The sequence below is a fragment of the Agelaius phoeniceus genome, chromosome 2 (genome assembly GCF_051311805.1).
Source record: "Agelaius phoeniceus isolate bAgePho1 chromosome 2, bAgePho1.hap1, whole genome shotgun sequence".
NCBI classification, from domain to species: domain Eukaryota; kingdom Metazoa; phylum Chordata; class Aves; order Passeriformes; family Icteridae; genus Agelaius; species Agelaius phoeniceus.
This window is the reverse complement of record NC_135266.1, coordinates 106,817,936-106,833,434: the sequence shown is the minus strand read 5'-3', so window position 1 is coordinate 106,833,434 and position 15,499 is coordinate 106,817,936. Positions and strand designations below refer to the sequence as shown.

Sequence of the window (15,499 nt, the reverse complement as noted above, 5' to 3'; positions counted from 1 at the left end):
TATCAGAAAATTTATTTGCCAAAGTAGTGATGAAAAGATTTCTGTTCATTCTGAAGTATCAGCTGCAAATAACCTAGACTTTTGATTTTCTACATAAATCAGGAAATGTGGAGTACTTTCCTCCCTTTTCAATCCTTAGCAGTCTCCATAGAAAGCTTTATAGAGAAGCAATTCAGAGAGAAGCAGTAGCCATTCCTTTTCTAGCATTATTGCCTTAAAAGTGAAATTGTGTGACACTTTCTGTCAGTGTGTGGATATCTGACTGTTGTTACTTCTGAAAGTAACAGCAGAAGGAGATGTCAATGTTTTTTCTTATGGTTTTTTTTCTTTTTTCTTGTTCTACCTAAAAGTTCACAACTCGCAGTATTTCTGTGCTCACAGAAATTAACATATATGTTAATATTAACAAATATTTCTGTTAACATATAATGACACATGGTTGTGTCTGTCTTGACATATCCAGGTGCGTATCCAGCATGGAACTGGGTCTATTTTTTCTACATTTTACACAAAAGATATTTTTTTTACATTTTACACATCAAATAGCACTATCTTGTGCTTTGGTTATTGCTGATTTTTCTGTGATGGTTCCCCTACTTGATTTTTTGCTTTATGAAACCTTCCTGGTTTTTGCAATGTCCATTCGCTTTGTTTTCATATGTATTTATGGTTGTGTATTTTAACTGATTTATGGTGGATTTTTCAATACTGTAGAACACGCCTTTCCATTTTTAACACAAATGGAGGTTTTGGTGTTATTTTGCAGAAATCACTGAAACTTGATCTTTGAGTCTGTGTTAGATCTTTACTGAGGAAGATGGGGGTTTTTAGTTTTATTTTTGGGTCATTGCAAGTTTGGCTTTTTAGGGAAAACATAGCCTATTTTTTTTTGCAAAACACCTTGTTTACACTGAATAGCTCTTTCTTGTTTCGTGACTTTCTGATGTATACAGCCACACATGAGAACAAAACTGAAAGGCTTTTACTGGTTATTGCATTAAACCTGTTTGATAACAAAGTCCATATTATATACTCAAGATGGAAATTTTCAGATCAGAAACTGGGGTGCAGAAAGATTAAGTTGTTTCATTGACGATTAAGGAGACCAGGGGTGGAGCTCTACACAAATCTTGAGTGTGTTTCTTATGAGTGTTGATCATCATAGGCTCATCTCCTAGGGTATGAAACATAGTTATAGAGGGAAAAGAACAAGTTCTCATTATCCTGGGGAGAAATTACAGTAACAGCTGTCATGGCTGTATTATTTCTTTTGTTAGGATGTTCTGTCTCTGCCCTGCTGTGATCAGTGGCATCCTGGAATGCAGTAAAGGCTTGAACTAAACCCACCACACAGTCCCATCCCTATCTCCAGAGCACCTGCAGGCAGAATGGACAGATGGGGAAGGTCCTTGCCTGCCCACACAAGTTCCAAGCAGCCCCTGCCCCTTACCTCTTTGCTCTGGGGGGTGTGGAAGCAGTTTCCAGCATGTCAGGGTGCTGCCAGGAAGGGGCAAGGTCACCTCAGGAGGGTGGGACAGTGGGAGCAGTTTCCATAGGTGACACGAGGTACACAAGAAGAGAAAGGCAAGCACTCCCAGCTGGGGCTTGTAACCTTGCTCTGCCTTGAGGGGAGGAGGACAAAGGCACAGGAGGACAAGGGCACCCCTGCTGCACATCTAAGCCCAGCAATGGCTTCAGTCATTTCTCAGTTGTTGCCATTTGGGATGACATCTCCAAGCTGGAAAACTGATTTCCCTGTCACTGAGTATGGATCACCTTTGGATTGCAAATCTGAGTTTATGTTGTCCCAAACTGCTCCCATTGCCAAGCTGTGTGGAGAAGATGATGTGCTTTTGCATGCACAGGAACACCACAGTAATGAAGACCTTTAAAAAAGTCAGTAGCAATTAAAATAATTTTAAACTTAATCAGCACTCTATTAGTAAAGACTGCTTTCTTATTATTCTGTACAAGTGTGCTTGATAGATATCAGGTGGATAAAATATATCTACTTGTGGTGTCTTTGTCCTCTTTTTAGTTTTTTCGTTTAGCTCATGATTTTATTTAATGGAAGAGACACTTCTCTCATATTGGCTTGACAATTTACAAGCATTTGTTTGTGCTGAATTAAGCACATTTTTAAACTTTGTGTGTTGCTGCTGACAGTTTGGGGATTGATTTTTATCCCTAGAGAGATGCCTTTTTGTCTTGAAGGCAAATTGAAGTTGACTGCTGGAGCATTCCCTGGTAAGAGAGAGAATCTACTTTAGGGATATTTTTCTACTGAGAATTCATTTTTGTCTCCGAAGCTTCAGCAAGGTCATGTTTTTCATGACACTTTAAAAAAAAAAGTAAAAAAGTTCACAGACAAAGTAGCATCAACTTCAGAGAAAATAAATCGGAAGAAGCATTACCAAGCTTTTTCCCATTGTAGTTCTCTGTCAGGGAGGTGTGCCTGGATATACAGTAGGTAAAAATTCCAGACTTTTCTTCTGAAAGCGCATGTTAAATGCTGATGTGGGCAATGGCAGAAAAAGATTTTATCTATCCATGTATTTTCATGTATGTTATGAGATTAAACTTGAAAACTTCTGTAGCATTTTTAGGACATTCAGATTTTTTCAAGAACAGATTCGTTGCTTGTCCACATTGGCAACATGGGGTGGGGTTTGCAGACATGAAAGGATTAATGTAATGAGATATGTGTGAAGATGCAGGATCTCCACCAGACAGGTACTTTAGCAAGTCTTCATTCATGTCAGCTAGAGCTAAGTACCTGCTTCTTTTTAAACAATAGGGTCTGTGGCTGAGCATGCTGGGCTAGACTTACAGCCTAAATTTGCTCAACCTGTATTCCCCCACCTCCAGTCAGCTGCCACCAGCCAGTCAGTTTTTGTACACAAAAATTAAATTGTTGATATGTTGATGGGGATGCTTGGAATTTGTTTATGTATCTTTCCCTTCAAGGATTTTTTTGGCACGAATTTTGTCTTCTAGGTCTATTTTTTTACAAATATAAATGCAGCTGAGATAATTAGTGCTTGTGTATATATCTGGTCTGATTCTGTGGTCCAAATAAATAGCACCTCTCACCTGAAGAACAAAGCTGAATCAAACCACCCTGGCTGGAAGGCAGGTCTAGTGAGGGCTTTTGTGGTGTTACCTGGCAGGTTACTGGTGAGGTGATGGACAGACCCCATTAAAATCTCATTTACAGCTTGTCTCTGGAATGACTGCACTCTCTTTAATCTCTGTCTTTGAATTCACTCATACTTCTAAGACCCAAGCAACTTTAAAAATAAATAAATTATCTTAGTCCTTCAATAAAGTACCAAATAAAAAATTCACACCCACTTGTTTTCATTTCTAGGAAATCAAATCAGCTGAAGGAGGTTTTTTACCACAGTGCACCTAAATAAGTTGTAAAAACCAATTTCTTCAGGCAACTTTTACTCTGCTAGTTATAAAATCTTCTTAAAGAAGCTGTGCACTTGTGTCATCTTCCTTCAAACCATCTTTGGGATGCTCTCGTTGGATTTTTCACACATTTGAGTCGTAAATGCTTGAGTTGCCTCAGCCAGGCCTTTTGAAAGCCTGGCTATCAACTACCAGAGTTTTCATATGCCTCTTTGATTTTTTTCTCCCCCTTCTCAGATTCCTCCTGCAATATTTGTGACATTTGCTCTTAGTAGTGACCAGACCAAGACATTTTGCAAAATCCAAGAAACGAAACTTATAATGAAAATAAAAAAATTTGCTTTGCACTATAAAGAAAACCTGTACCTTCAAACCAAGTGCCTTGTACCCACAGCAGAAAGCATTTGGCTGGTGCTTAGCATGGGGTAGTTGGGAGGAAGCAGGGATTGATGTTTTTTGTTGCAGCTGTTGAGCAACACCCCAGAGCTACCCCTCTACAGCAAGGAACTGGCGTTTTCTGCCACGTTCTCACTTCCAGCATTTTATTAATTAACTGCTAAAGTTTTTTGCTCTGATTCACCTTGGAATTTGGATCCTGTTTGAAAATGTTATCTTTAAATTAGAACATAGCATTTATTAATAGCAGGAAATTCCAAGTAATTATTTTGTCCTTCTTTCTCCTCCTATTTTTTTTTTTTGGAGCTAGATGTTGATTTTTTGTGAACTGTACCTTTTCTACCCTAATCAATCTTGTTTCTCTTTTGTCCTTTAGCCTGAAGACTTTTGGTGTTTAGAATTAACTTTGTTCTCAGTCCTTCTCCATCTTTTGCACGATTATGCACCTAATTAGAGGTAATTGTTTCCTTGTTCCTACAGCATCAGCCAAGCAAGCAGATCTCAGCTACCTCTGAGGGTTACAAGGAATCTCCATCCTAGAGAAAGTGCAGCAAAGACTTTGGGAATTTGGTAGTTCTCTCTGGCATGTTCATTGTTCTGTACCTGCTACAAACAAGCCTTAGATGGGTTTCACCAGTGGGAAATCATGGAAACCTGGGTATTCTGAGCCAAGGAATGGCAGCATGAATGTTATATTGCTGTCACAAAGGTTGTTGATCAAGATTTTTTTAAAATCAAAGCTTTAACATTAGCTTTGTGTCAGGTTCTCTCTTGGGTTTTATTAGTAATTAAGAATAAATGCATAATTTTACTGATTTTACTTTTTCAAACTTCCAAATTCCAGGAATGAATTCTTATCTGTTATCTGGGGCTCAGAAAAGGTATTTAATGGAGTCTAATCATGGCAAAATGCAAATTGTCCTTAATTAAGCTTGTAATTGTGTAGCAGGACTGAGAATAATTTACAGGAGCGGGGGTAGGAGAAGACCTTTAAGTAGCAGTGCATGGAGAATGAGATGCACAGCTTGCATTACCACCAGGAGCTGCATGGCTAATCCAGCAGCCTCAGTGCAGGGAAAATGTAAAATGTACCCTGGGATGTCAGGTGTTAAGGGGAAGAATGGGCCTCTCACGTTCTTTGCACTTACAAGCCGGCTGTAACCTTTTGACTCTCCCTCTCTTTCTCTTCTTGAGTTTTGTTTCCTGAAAGGAAAAGGGGGTGGGGGAACGCAGGGGAAGAAGGCTTAAAGAGTGAAGGATCTGTTTCAAAGTACTGTAGTGTATTTGCAAGCTTTTTTTTTTTTTAATAGAATGAGTTTTATTTCTTAAAGGAGCAGTTGTTTTTAATGTAGAGTGCTTATGGCTTAAGATATGAATATCTGCTGAGTACCACTATCAACACTATAAACTTTACACATGTGATTCTGCTACAAATGTTTTGAACATAGTTTATCTTCCTTGATTGCATTTAAGAGCATAACAGAGGAGGAGAGCTAGTTCTGTGAATTAATGTTGCTTTTCCTATTGACCAGTGCAGAAAAAAGCTCCCAAATAACAAGAAATCCCTTTTATTCTCAAAGGATCCCTTAATGTAGCATGATCATATATTGATCACATTGAACTTGGGTGTAATCCAGGTCTGAATATCTGCACATGCAAAGAAAATCTCATAAAATTCTTGCACATTTAATCTCCTTGGTGACTCTGAGTTAGTAAGTGTGAAAATGCCTTGATCCAAGGAGCTGGGTATTTACTAAGTCTATAAGAACATGCAAAATGAGGGGAAAAAAAAGTGGCTAGTTTAGGTAGATCCCTCCAAATTCAATTACTTTTGAGGAAAGAGAGCAGAATGTGGAAAAATATGTGAAAACTTCTATTATCCTTTCCTGAAATAGTCTTTTTTGGGCTGATCCTTATTAGAATGTAAATGTGGAAACACTAAAGGTGGTGGTTACTTCCATTAATTAAAAGGAGTCTTGCTCATAGCACCACACCCTGAGAATGCTAAAGGAGTTTTGTATATTCCTGGTTGCCATATTTAGCATGAGCATCTCATTCAAACTTTGTGTCTTTCTTTGTTAGAGATAATTTTGAAATGGCTCACATTGCCTTTGCGTGGCTGAAATGTGGCAGCCATGGAGTGGAGCCAATGGAGTGGTAATTTTGCAGCCAGCAGTCAGGAAAAGGAAGAGTCCTTAGCCAGGGGACTCAACAGTGCCAGGAGGAGCCATTATTCTATTATTATTTCTGGTGTGGAAGCATTGTTTTAAGTTACATCAAAAACATCCTTTACATTTCTTTGTTATTTGTGTTGTAAATTTTCCATATCAACTTTTCCAAAGGAAAGGTGTGAACGTATATTGAAGTGGTCTGCTTGGGATGCATCTTGCTTTGGAAATTGTGGGTTAAAGGGAAACCTGGAATCAGTGGTAATTCCTCTGCTTCAGCCTGGAAGTTCACAGAGACTGGACAAAGATGGAATGAGTTCTCCTTTTCTTAACACTTGCTGAGAGCAACACTCTAGACAGCCTGTCTCTTCACAGGCACAGTCCTCCCATTTTTTTCTACTATTAGGGAATCCAGCCTTTTGAGTTTCAAGCAACCAACCCTGTAAGCTTTCCAGGAGCCTTACACTTAGAGGGCTAAATGGGAAAGAACAAAGCCTATATTGTTAATCATGTATATGGACTTGTTTTTATCTCCTGGAGATTGCACAGATTTCAAAAGATTTGATGTAGATAGTTTTCTTGTTTTCAGTGACTGAGAAGTCCAGGGTCAGTAAATATTTTATATTCAATCCTGCTCTAATTCCACTATGCAGAGCATGTGTTGGGAACCAGTATTGAAGGGATTTGCATACTGAAGATTATTATCATGATCCATTTTTTTTATTCATAGACTTTGGGGAACTGAAGGCTTTACAACTGCAAGACAAGGGCAATTTGAAATAAATGCAGAAATTGAAGCAATGTCCCAAATAATTTGGGCCACTTGAAACACGAATGGGAACAGAACCCAAATAACCTAAATTCCAGTCCAGTGTCATAATCCTGAACCCTTTTTTTTTTTTTTTCAAAATTAAAGTTTTCATGATTATTATTTCTACTGCCAGGGCTTTCCAAGGATATAAATGTGACCTAATTTATTAAATGCTGTCTTATATGCAAGACAGAAGTAAAATCCTTACACCAGCGTGCTTACTCAGTGGCCCTGATCCTGCAATCTTATCTCTTGAATGAATGTCTGAACTAACACGAGCCCTGATGCCTGTTCTGAGAGTTTGGCTGGGATTTTAACAGGGAAGGGACATGAAGATTGCAGGTTGTCTACAACACCCTCTATCAACTCCACTACATGACCACTACTTTCCTACATGGTTATGTGTTTCCCTGAGACCTCTGTGAGCTTTTGTGTAGCTATTTCTCCATTATCTTCAGTAGATGGTGAAGTTTGGGCTAAAATGTTTCTTTTTTTTTTGGTTTTTTTTTTTTTTTTCTGTGTATAAGCCTTGATCTATGGCACTCCTTAAAGATGCTTTGTGATGCACCTGGAGATTAAAGTGCATCGCCCCTGCAGTGCATTGATCTTGCCTGGCCCAGAAAGGGGTTGTCATAGATCTGCTTTTCAAATCAGGACTCCCTCATGGTTTTTTCCAAGGCATCATCTCCATGTCATTGGGTTGGCAGGATATGAAGCTGAGGGTCTTTTTGAAGTTTTCCTTCACACCAAGGGGTGTAACCTTGTTGTGTGGGAATTGTGGCACGTTACACCCTCTCTTCCCTGTGTGTTTAGGGCAGGATAACTTAATGCAGTGTTCAAATATTCTTTTCTATACTTTTCTAAAAGTAAATTGTTCAATTTGTTATGTTGGAGTATTAAAATGAAGAATGGAATCTGAATGCTGAGAACTAGCTTCTTGCAAAGGACTGAAGTACAGGGGATGAACTTCATTAATTAATTAAATAGTCCTATAAACATCTATGTCTTTGCAGCTACACACAATAGTCTTATTTTAAAAAAACATGATTGCGTGCTTCATCAAATATCACTCAGGCCAGTATTATTTAGTTTTTGCATAATCATAAAACAAATACCACTCTAAAGTCTGCTTATGCATCTCACATTTCTTTTTTTTTTTTTTTTGAGTATAAAAAAATTTAGTTTCCTGCATTAAATGATTTGTTATTGGAAAAGTAAAGCAGCATTTCTTCATGCAAAACTCTCCTTCCTTCAAAACTGGTACATGGAAAATATTTTCCAGCTTTTGGAGTTATTTGATTTTGAACACTTTTGGTTATGTAAGTTTTAATAAGTAGCTTTGGTGTACCCCTAAAGGCACACCCCACACACTTATGTTGTGTGACCTAGGGTCACAAGTAATGGCTGCAAGCTAATTGATTGAGAAAGGCTTGTCTGACTGGGCCCCTTTGAGTCCTCCCTTTACATTCCTAAATTTCTCTAAAGGAGGCACTGGCAGCTTTGCCTGTTGAGAGGAGGGGTTGGGGGAAAGGGAGGAAGTTTCTCAGTTTCTGATTATGCGCAGAGTTTCCTTGTACTGAGCTTATGTTCTCCACCCACTACTTAGTAAGAACTCCTTAACAACTTAAAGCTTTATCCCTGTGAGTACCAGAAAAGTGATCTGAGTATTTATTGAGCAGGGAGAACAAACTGCTTGCTCCAGGCAGGGAGAAAGCTTATGGAAATGATATTAGACCTTCAGCAAAGTGCACAGCTGCATCATACAGAAGCTGAGACTCAAACTGACAGGCAAATAAGCCAGATCACGGAAGGGGCCTCTGTGTGGCAGCTCTGAGCTACCAAGTGTTGGACAACTAGGCAAAAAGTGCAATGGAACAGGGCAGAAAATAACACACTAACTTCAGGCAACTGTTGCTTATTCATGGTGAGTCCAGATTTGAAATGTTGTTTGAAATGTAGCTTTTTGTGTTGTCTCTAAAAACCCTTCCGTTTTACCACAGCGATCCTTCTGCAGAGCTCATTGTGTTCCAGATGATTTCTCCGGATGTGCACTTCAGTTCTGAACGATACAGAAATGCACAGGGAGAGCCCTTTCCTTGCTGCTTGCTCTCTCTCGTGCTTTTCTTGCTTCAGGAGACAGGTCCTGTGTCTAAAAGCACACTGCATGGCTTCTGATTTGGGAAGAAATCGTTGTGCAGCCAGCATTTGGTGTGCAGCTGCATGGAGGTGAATAAGTGAACATAATTTCTGTGCAGTTTTCTGCAGTTTGAGCTTTGTGGCACCTTTCCATTGCTCCTTCTTTCGCTGCCTTATCTTGAGAATGTATGGCACGGTCACTATGAAAAGAGCTTTGTGTTTGAATTCCTGGTGAGTCGAAGGGTCAGGGCCTATGAGTTATCTGCCTGCCAGCAAGACTCATTGCCGTGTCCCTTTATTTTTCAAGCTGAAATAGAAAAAACATGTGTCCTCATCCCTTTTTTATAAATGTATTTTGAATTCAGGTTTTACATGCTGTTTGTGTGTGCTTTGTTCTTTTGACAAACTCGGGCTTTGGGAGGAGGCCAGTTTTATTCTATCCATATTTATTTTATTTATTCAAGCTTTCCTGCAGCTTTTCTGAATTCCTTTGTTGTGATGCATGTAATTTTTTCTTAAAACAATATTCTGAGATTCTGATTTCTGCTGAGAGAAAAAAGGATTTATATTCTGATACATATTTCCAAAATTACCAGAGAGCTATCTAAATTTTAGGTAAGTTGCACAATTATACAGAAAATAAAGCTTTTATAACATTTTACTTGCTTAAGGAGGGAAACACGACACTTGTGGATAAGTTCTTGAGCAGATTTTGTTAGATACATGAGTAATCTAGTGTAATGGTAATAAATATGATCTGAGCTATAATGTTATTTCAGTTATGAGTTTGAAAAAGCTCCTTCATTAGCACAGCAACAGAATTAAACACTTCATGTTGACAGTAATGTTAGAAATATGTTTGTGAAAACTGCTGAGTGGATGAAATTTAGAGTAATAAATCATCAAGGCATGTCAAATTTAAAACCTCTATGTGAGGTTTTAAGATATCTGCAATTTAGAGGAGAGTCTGGCTTTCCGTCAGCAGAAGTGTGATTCTGTATTAAATTATTTTTATCATATAATTCAGGTGCACAAAAAAATCTTGAAATTAGGTAGCAGTTATTTGAGGCTAAATGGAAAATCCCCATTTGATAGGATAATTCTAATATGCAGTGTAAGAAGTTGGTCAGATGAACTCTGCGCAGAGGGTACGTTACTACTTCTTTCTTGATCTGTCTTTCTGTTTTTATGCTTACCTAACAATTAGGAGAATGCTTGCTTGAAAAAAAAAGATGATCTTTCAGATCTGATTTGATCAGATGTTAGAGTCCCTTTCAGGTGCAGTCATGTTGTTCACCTATTGTGTCCTTTCTTATTTGCCAGTTTGAGTTCACCCATCAATTTTGAAAATGGTTTTAGTAGAAAGTGGGGGTTGTGCCAGAGAAATGCTAAGAAATAGAGATTTGAATGCAATGTTGCAACATAAGTGGACCTCAAACTTTTCTTATTTTGAATTGAATTTCTGTGTATTTGGACTTGGGCTAAGCATTTCTTTCCACAAGAAAATCTTTGATTTGTGCTCTTAGTTCAGTTAAGTGTGTTCTTTTCTTTTTGGAGTTTCAGGCTTGCTCTGAGTGAGAGAAATATGTTCTCTTCGGTAGCATAAATGTACTATTTCCTTCTTGGCCATGCTGTGAGTGAGGAATACATGCTGAAGTGCTCTTTGCACAAAAGAAATTTTGAGAAGGTGGTCTCCTGTCAGCTTTGGAGGCCTGGGGTCTCCCCCCAATCCTGGTGGTCACGAGGCCCTTGGTGGGGGAGCAGGGGAAGGTGGGTGCTCGCCTCCTCCATAGGCGCACGAGCAGAGGATCCATCCTTTCTGTGTTCTGGGGTTTCCACTGGCAAAATAATGCACCAGTGCTGTTGTGACACCAGACTGGAGGATTATCAACCATTTCTTCATGCTCTGATGACCAGCCTGAGGAAGGGGAAAAGGTTTAACGAGGAAGAGAAGAATTTACTGAGGATTTTATACCTATATCTATTATTAAAAGCAGAATATCTGCTCACAGTAGTTGTGTTCTGTGATTCAAGGAAAGCCAGAAATAATGATGATTAAACGTGGTATTCTCACTGGCTGTCTGAGGCCTGGCACAACTTAATGTGACTGGCAGGAAGCTTAAACATCAATATCTCCAAATGCTATTATTCTCTCTTAGAGAAATCCAAAGAACTATGAGCTCAGACTAAAATAATTATACAATCTTTTTTAGTTCTCCCTGACAACAGTTACTGAAAAAAAAAGTAGTTTTGAAAAGGTCAAAATGTTTGAAAGGTTTTTATTTTACATTATTAATGTTTTTGAATGAGTAAATAGACTTGTTTTGTGAATTACGTAGAAAGTGATTTTGGAAGTTCACTTTTAGTTTAATTCTGTTCTGTATGGAAGAAGGAAACCCTTTATTTACTAGATCTGTTCCTTTTTATTGGTATCAGTATAATAAGAGAAGCAGGTGTGCATGGCACCTATGCATATCTTTAGAGTCACAATAGAAATCATGGAAATTCAAGAATAATAGTTGATTTTTCTTTCAAAGAGAGGAACTAGTTTGTGCTGTTATGACAGGTTGATGTCTCTAATAATAGATGAAGGAAAATTGGCAGGTATAAGAGAATTTTAGTATTTGTGGAGTCAGTGAATTACAGTGTTGTTAAGATGAAGTAAAGAAGTAACTCTAAGTTAATTCCTAGTAATTTTGAAAGAATTTTTTAAGAATTAAAAAAAACAAAAATAGAAATTTTTCATCTCAGCTGCAACTCATGATCGGGTTGGAACGTGATCTTTGGAATACCCAAATTAACTTTCAGTTTGCTTTTACTTTCCAACAACTTATTCAAACCATCACTGGATTCTTCACTGGAAGACTTTCCCAAAAGGTGATGATTAAGAGTAAAGAAGAAGAGATGAAAGGAGAAACATTTGGCCTGTGAAGTGACTTAAGTACTTTTAATATGTGAGTAAAAGCAAATGATCAGAGAGAAGAAGCAGAAGTGACTTTTGGAGCAGTAATAAGAGAGGCAGAACTTTAAAAAGCAAACCAGAGGAGACCTAAAAGTAGAAGGAGCACGGCATGAGAGAAGAAACCCACCCTGTCTAAAATGATTTGAGATGAGCCTTGGGAATTTTGTTGTCTTTCTGTGGGTTTGTTCAGAAGCATTTCCACTTCTGGCAGCCAGTTTTATAACTGAAGTTATAAATTCACCCAAGAAAGTAGGCTGTTCCTTCCAAAATTATGATCACAACATTTCAGAGTGCGGGATGTGATATGGAGCCTCTCTTTTCCACCTAACATTCTCTTATGTTTCTTTATCCTCTTATATACTTCTCTCTGTCTAGCTGTGCAGGTAGGGGTGAGGATGGATGGTTACATCCATCAGGTCAGATTATGAATATTTTTTGAGCACAGGTTAAGTTGCTTTTTTGGTTTTTTTTTCAACTCCTACAAGATCCCTGCAACTTTTTAAATGTTCTTGTCCTTTGGAAGGACTTTTGGCAATTCTGGTTCTTGGCTCTGGGGGAGATGCGTGATATCAATGCACTTTGCTTTGCCTCTCCTCTGACCAAGCCATCCACTTTAAATTCTTTTTATCACCCATGGCTTTATTTGAGACTCTGTTGAAGATCCAAAGATTTTGGTAGGGATTGGGTGAGGCCAGAAGGGGAGTTGAAAACTGTGTTCATGATGGTTTTCAGCGTTTGAATGTGGCACCATAATGATTTAAGATTCCTCAGTATTCTACTGGACATGACGCCAAAGTCCACAACTGTGGAAGTACATACAGTGCTATCTCCAGTTTCTGAAATACCTACCTCTCTGTTACAGAAATTTTTGGTGATTCAGGCAATAACTAGATGAACTTTCCAATTCTGACATTAGCTTTAAAACCCCAAGACTGTGGTAGTATCAATTATGTAACCTCAGTTTATTCAGCAGCATGATAGAGGTAGGTAACAAATACAGCTTTAACTACTGCTAAAAGCACACTCTTCTCCATCTTTTAGGCCATTTTGAGTGACAGTATTCCATTTGCATCATCAGCTCTCCCCATCTCCTCTTAACCCAAAATGTCTTCCATGCACCATAAATTTACTGTGAAAGATTTGCAATTGGTCCAGTTTTGAACAGTGCACACTGAATTGTGTTAAATGATAAAGGAAAAGATAAATTAAAGAGAAGGCCCTACACTGAAGTAAATGTCCCATTATTGTTGGGAATTTTCATTATTTCCAAAAAGCAGGAGCAGCTGAACACATCTTCATAAGAACAGTCCTTTGTGGCAGAGCTGGATGGAGGTGTCCCAGTGCTCTCTCACTGCTTCTTCTCCCCCCCACTTCTCTGCCAATCAAAACGGTGTGTTTTTATGGTGGAAGTACCATCACCTATTTCCTAAGGTGACATGATTTTGCAGTCCCTCTGGATTGAGGATCAATGTCCTCTGAAAGTACTACCTATGGTTTTGGTCTGTGTTTTATAAATAGTTCATGATTGTGGCCTGGTTGTCACTGAGCATCTGTTATTTCGGTCTGTGTATAATAAATTCCTGAAATAAAAATCTGCCCTTAGTATAGGGGAAAGTAAGTTATAGCATATAAAAAATGAAAATGGAAGAGACAGTGATTGGCACAGAAATTTATTCAGAAAAACATACAAAATGTGACACAGCATCATGACAGAATCAACCTGTTAGAAAGAACTACCTTTGAATTGTGTAGAAACGAGAATGCACCTTTTATGAGCCCCATAAAGCTTCTTTCAAACTCTGGCTGAAAATTCGCAAGGAAGGTTTTTTCCAGAAGTATCCATTGTAGGTCCAGCTACCTTTCCACTGACATCAAGAAGAATTACATCAGTATTAGGCAAAAACTGTAAAAATTGATAGTTCATGCTATAGAGAAAGTAGTATTCCTCAAATTCTTTCCTTTGTGGTTTGTTTTTCCTCTTCATTTATTATCTACTGCCAGTGTCTGGAAGACAACCAAGAAATTTGGATCTGGTAACTTAATCATGTTTTAAGATATATCAGACCATTTGCTTTCTCAGACACTTTGCTCATCCTTTAACTTCTTTTTTTTTTGCCTGAAGTTTTCCATTGTCCAAAACCACAGGTGATTCTTTTGTTTGTTTGTTTTCCTTTTTTTTCATGTTAAAGGAAGTATGTTGAAATTATTTTAAGCAGCAGAAGTAGGAATGCATTATATTTTTCCTTCTAAAAATGAAGTAAACAAAATGAACTCAACAAAAGTCTTTGAAAAACAGCCTTTGGAATAATGTGATCAACAGATGGTTTGTGGACTATTTTTAAAGGGCTTGACATAAAAAGAGTTCTAAATTGTTATATGTTGAAGATGCTAAATTATAGCTACTTATTACCCCTGTTTTGGCAATAGATGTCAAGGTAGGCACTGATTCTTTTTATTTGCTGCTTGGATCTTAAGACATGCTGGGCATTGCATATGGATAACACTGAGTCTCCTGTCCTTAGAGACCAGGGTGCTGCAGGAAATTGCCATGAGCATGTATCCAAAGTTGACTTAGCTGGATGCTGGGAAGTAAAAACAGAGGAAGCAAGACTGTCATGTTGGAACATCTCACATGGACAATGTATGAATGCTCTTTCCATCTTCTTTTCTATGAAGCTTTCCTAGGCTGTAGTTTCAGCAGGACCCCAGGCAGTGTTAAAAATTGTGTTGGGGATTTTTTCCCCTCTTTATCTCCTGCACTATACATGAAATTGAAATAACTCAACAACTTCTGCATCTCTGCTGACATTACCACCAGGTGATTCACAGCAGTGCTGTGAACTGATGGGTACCAATTTAAAGAGGAGAAATTTAGGTTAGATTAAAAAAAAAAAAATTCTTTACCAGGAGTGTGGTGAGATGGCAACAGGTTGCCCTGGGAGATTGTCAGCCCTGGTAGACGTCCCAGTCTTTAAAGGGTTCAAGGCCAGGTTGGCAAAGGCCTTGAGCAACCTGGTCTGATGGGAGGTGACCCTGCCCATGGCAGGGGTTTGGGAGTAGAGGATCTTTCAGGTCCCTCCATGATTCCATGATTCTTTGACTCCTTGGTGTAGACATAGCTCAGCTAATTGGTCCTGTCTGCTCTCTGGCAGGACAGGCAGTAGCCGCTTCCCAACTCATAACTCAAAGCTAGCACTTAAGTTTCTTTATTTTTTTTTCATCCACTTATATTCAAAAACCTATTGGTTTTGGGTTTATTTTGTTTTGTTTTTTAAAATCAAGCCATATACTGCTACATTATGTAGTATATAGACATTTTATTTTTGCTTACAGGCAGGTCATAGCAAATTCACCTTTTGAATTGCTTTTTTTAATAGAAATATAGAAAATTATATAGAAAATATTTGCAGCAATACTTATTTATAATTTATATTTATGTATTAGGGAATGGCATGTTTGTGACACACAAAATCTTGACTTCATTCCATCTCTTCCATCTTTTATTTTAAATAATTGGAAATTCAGTCTTCTCAATTTTATTGGTGGCATGCTTTATTTCTTGTGTTTATCCACCACTCTTTCATGTAAAATTTGGCCAAAACTCCTCCT

The 15,499-nt window shown here is 38.2% G+C and overlaps 1 protein-coding gene across 9 annotated transcripts in view; it reads left to right on the top strand.

Moving 5' to 3' along the window:
* Window positions 1-15,499, top strand: part of LOC129134979 (uncharacterized) — a 279,312-nt gene that overhangs the window by 46,252 nt on the left and 217,561 nt on the right. For 2 of the 9 annotated variants that reach the window (XR_013181063.1, XR_013181067.1), the window contains exon 1: window positions 8,380-8,716. The exons of the other annotated variants lie outside the window; for them this stretch is intronic. The gene's annotated coding sequence lies outside the window, so the exon portion shown is untranslated. Of the gene's footprint in view, window positions 1-8,379; window positions 8,717-15,499 lie in introns of those variants that run through there. 9 annotated transcript variants of the gene reach the window in all.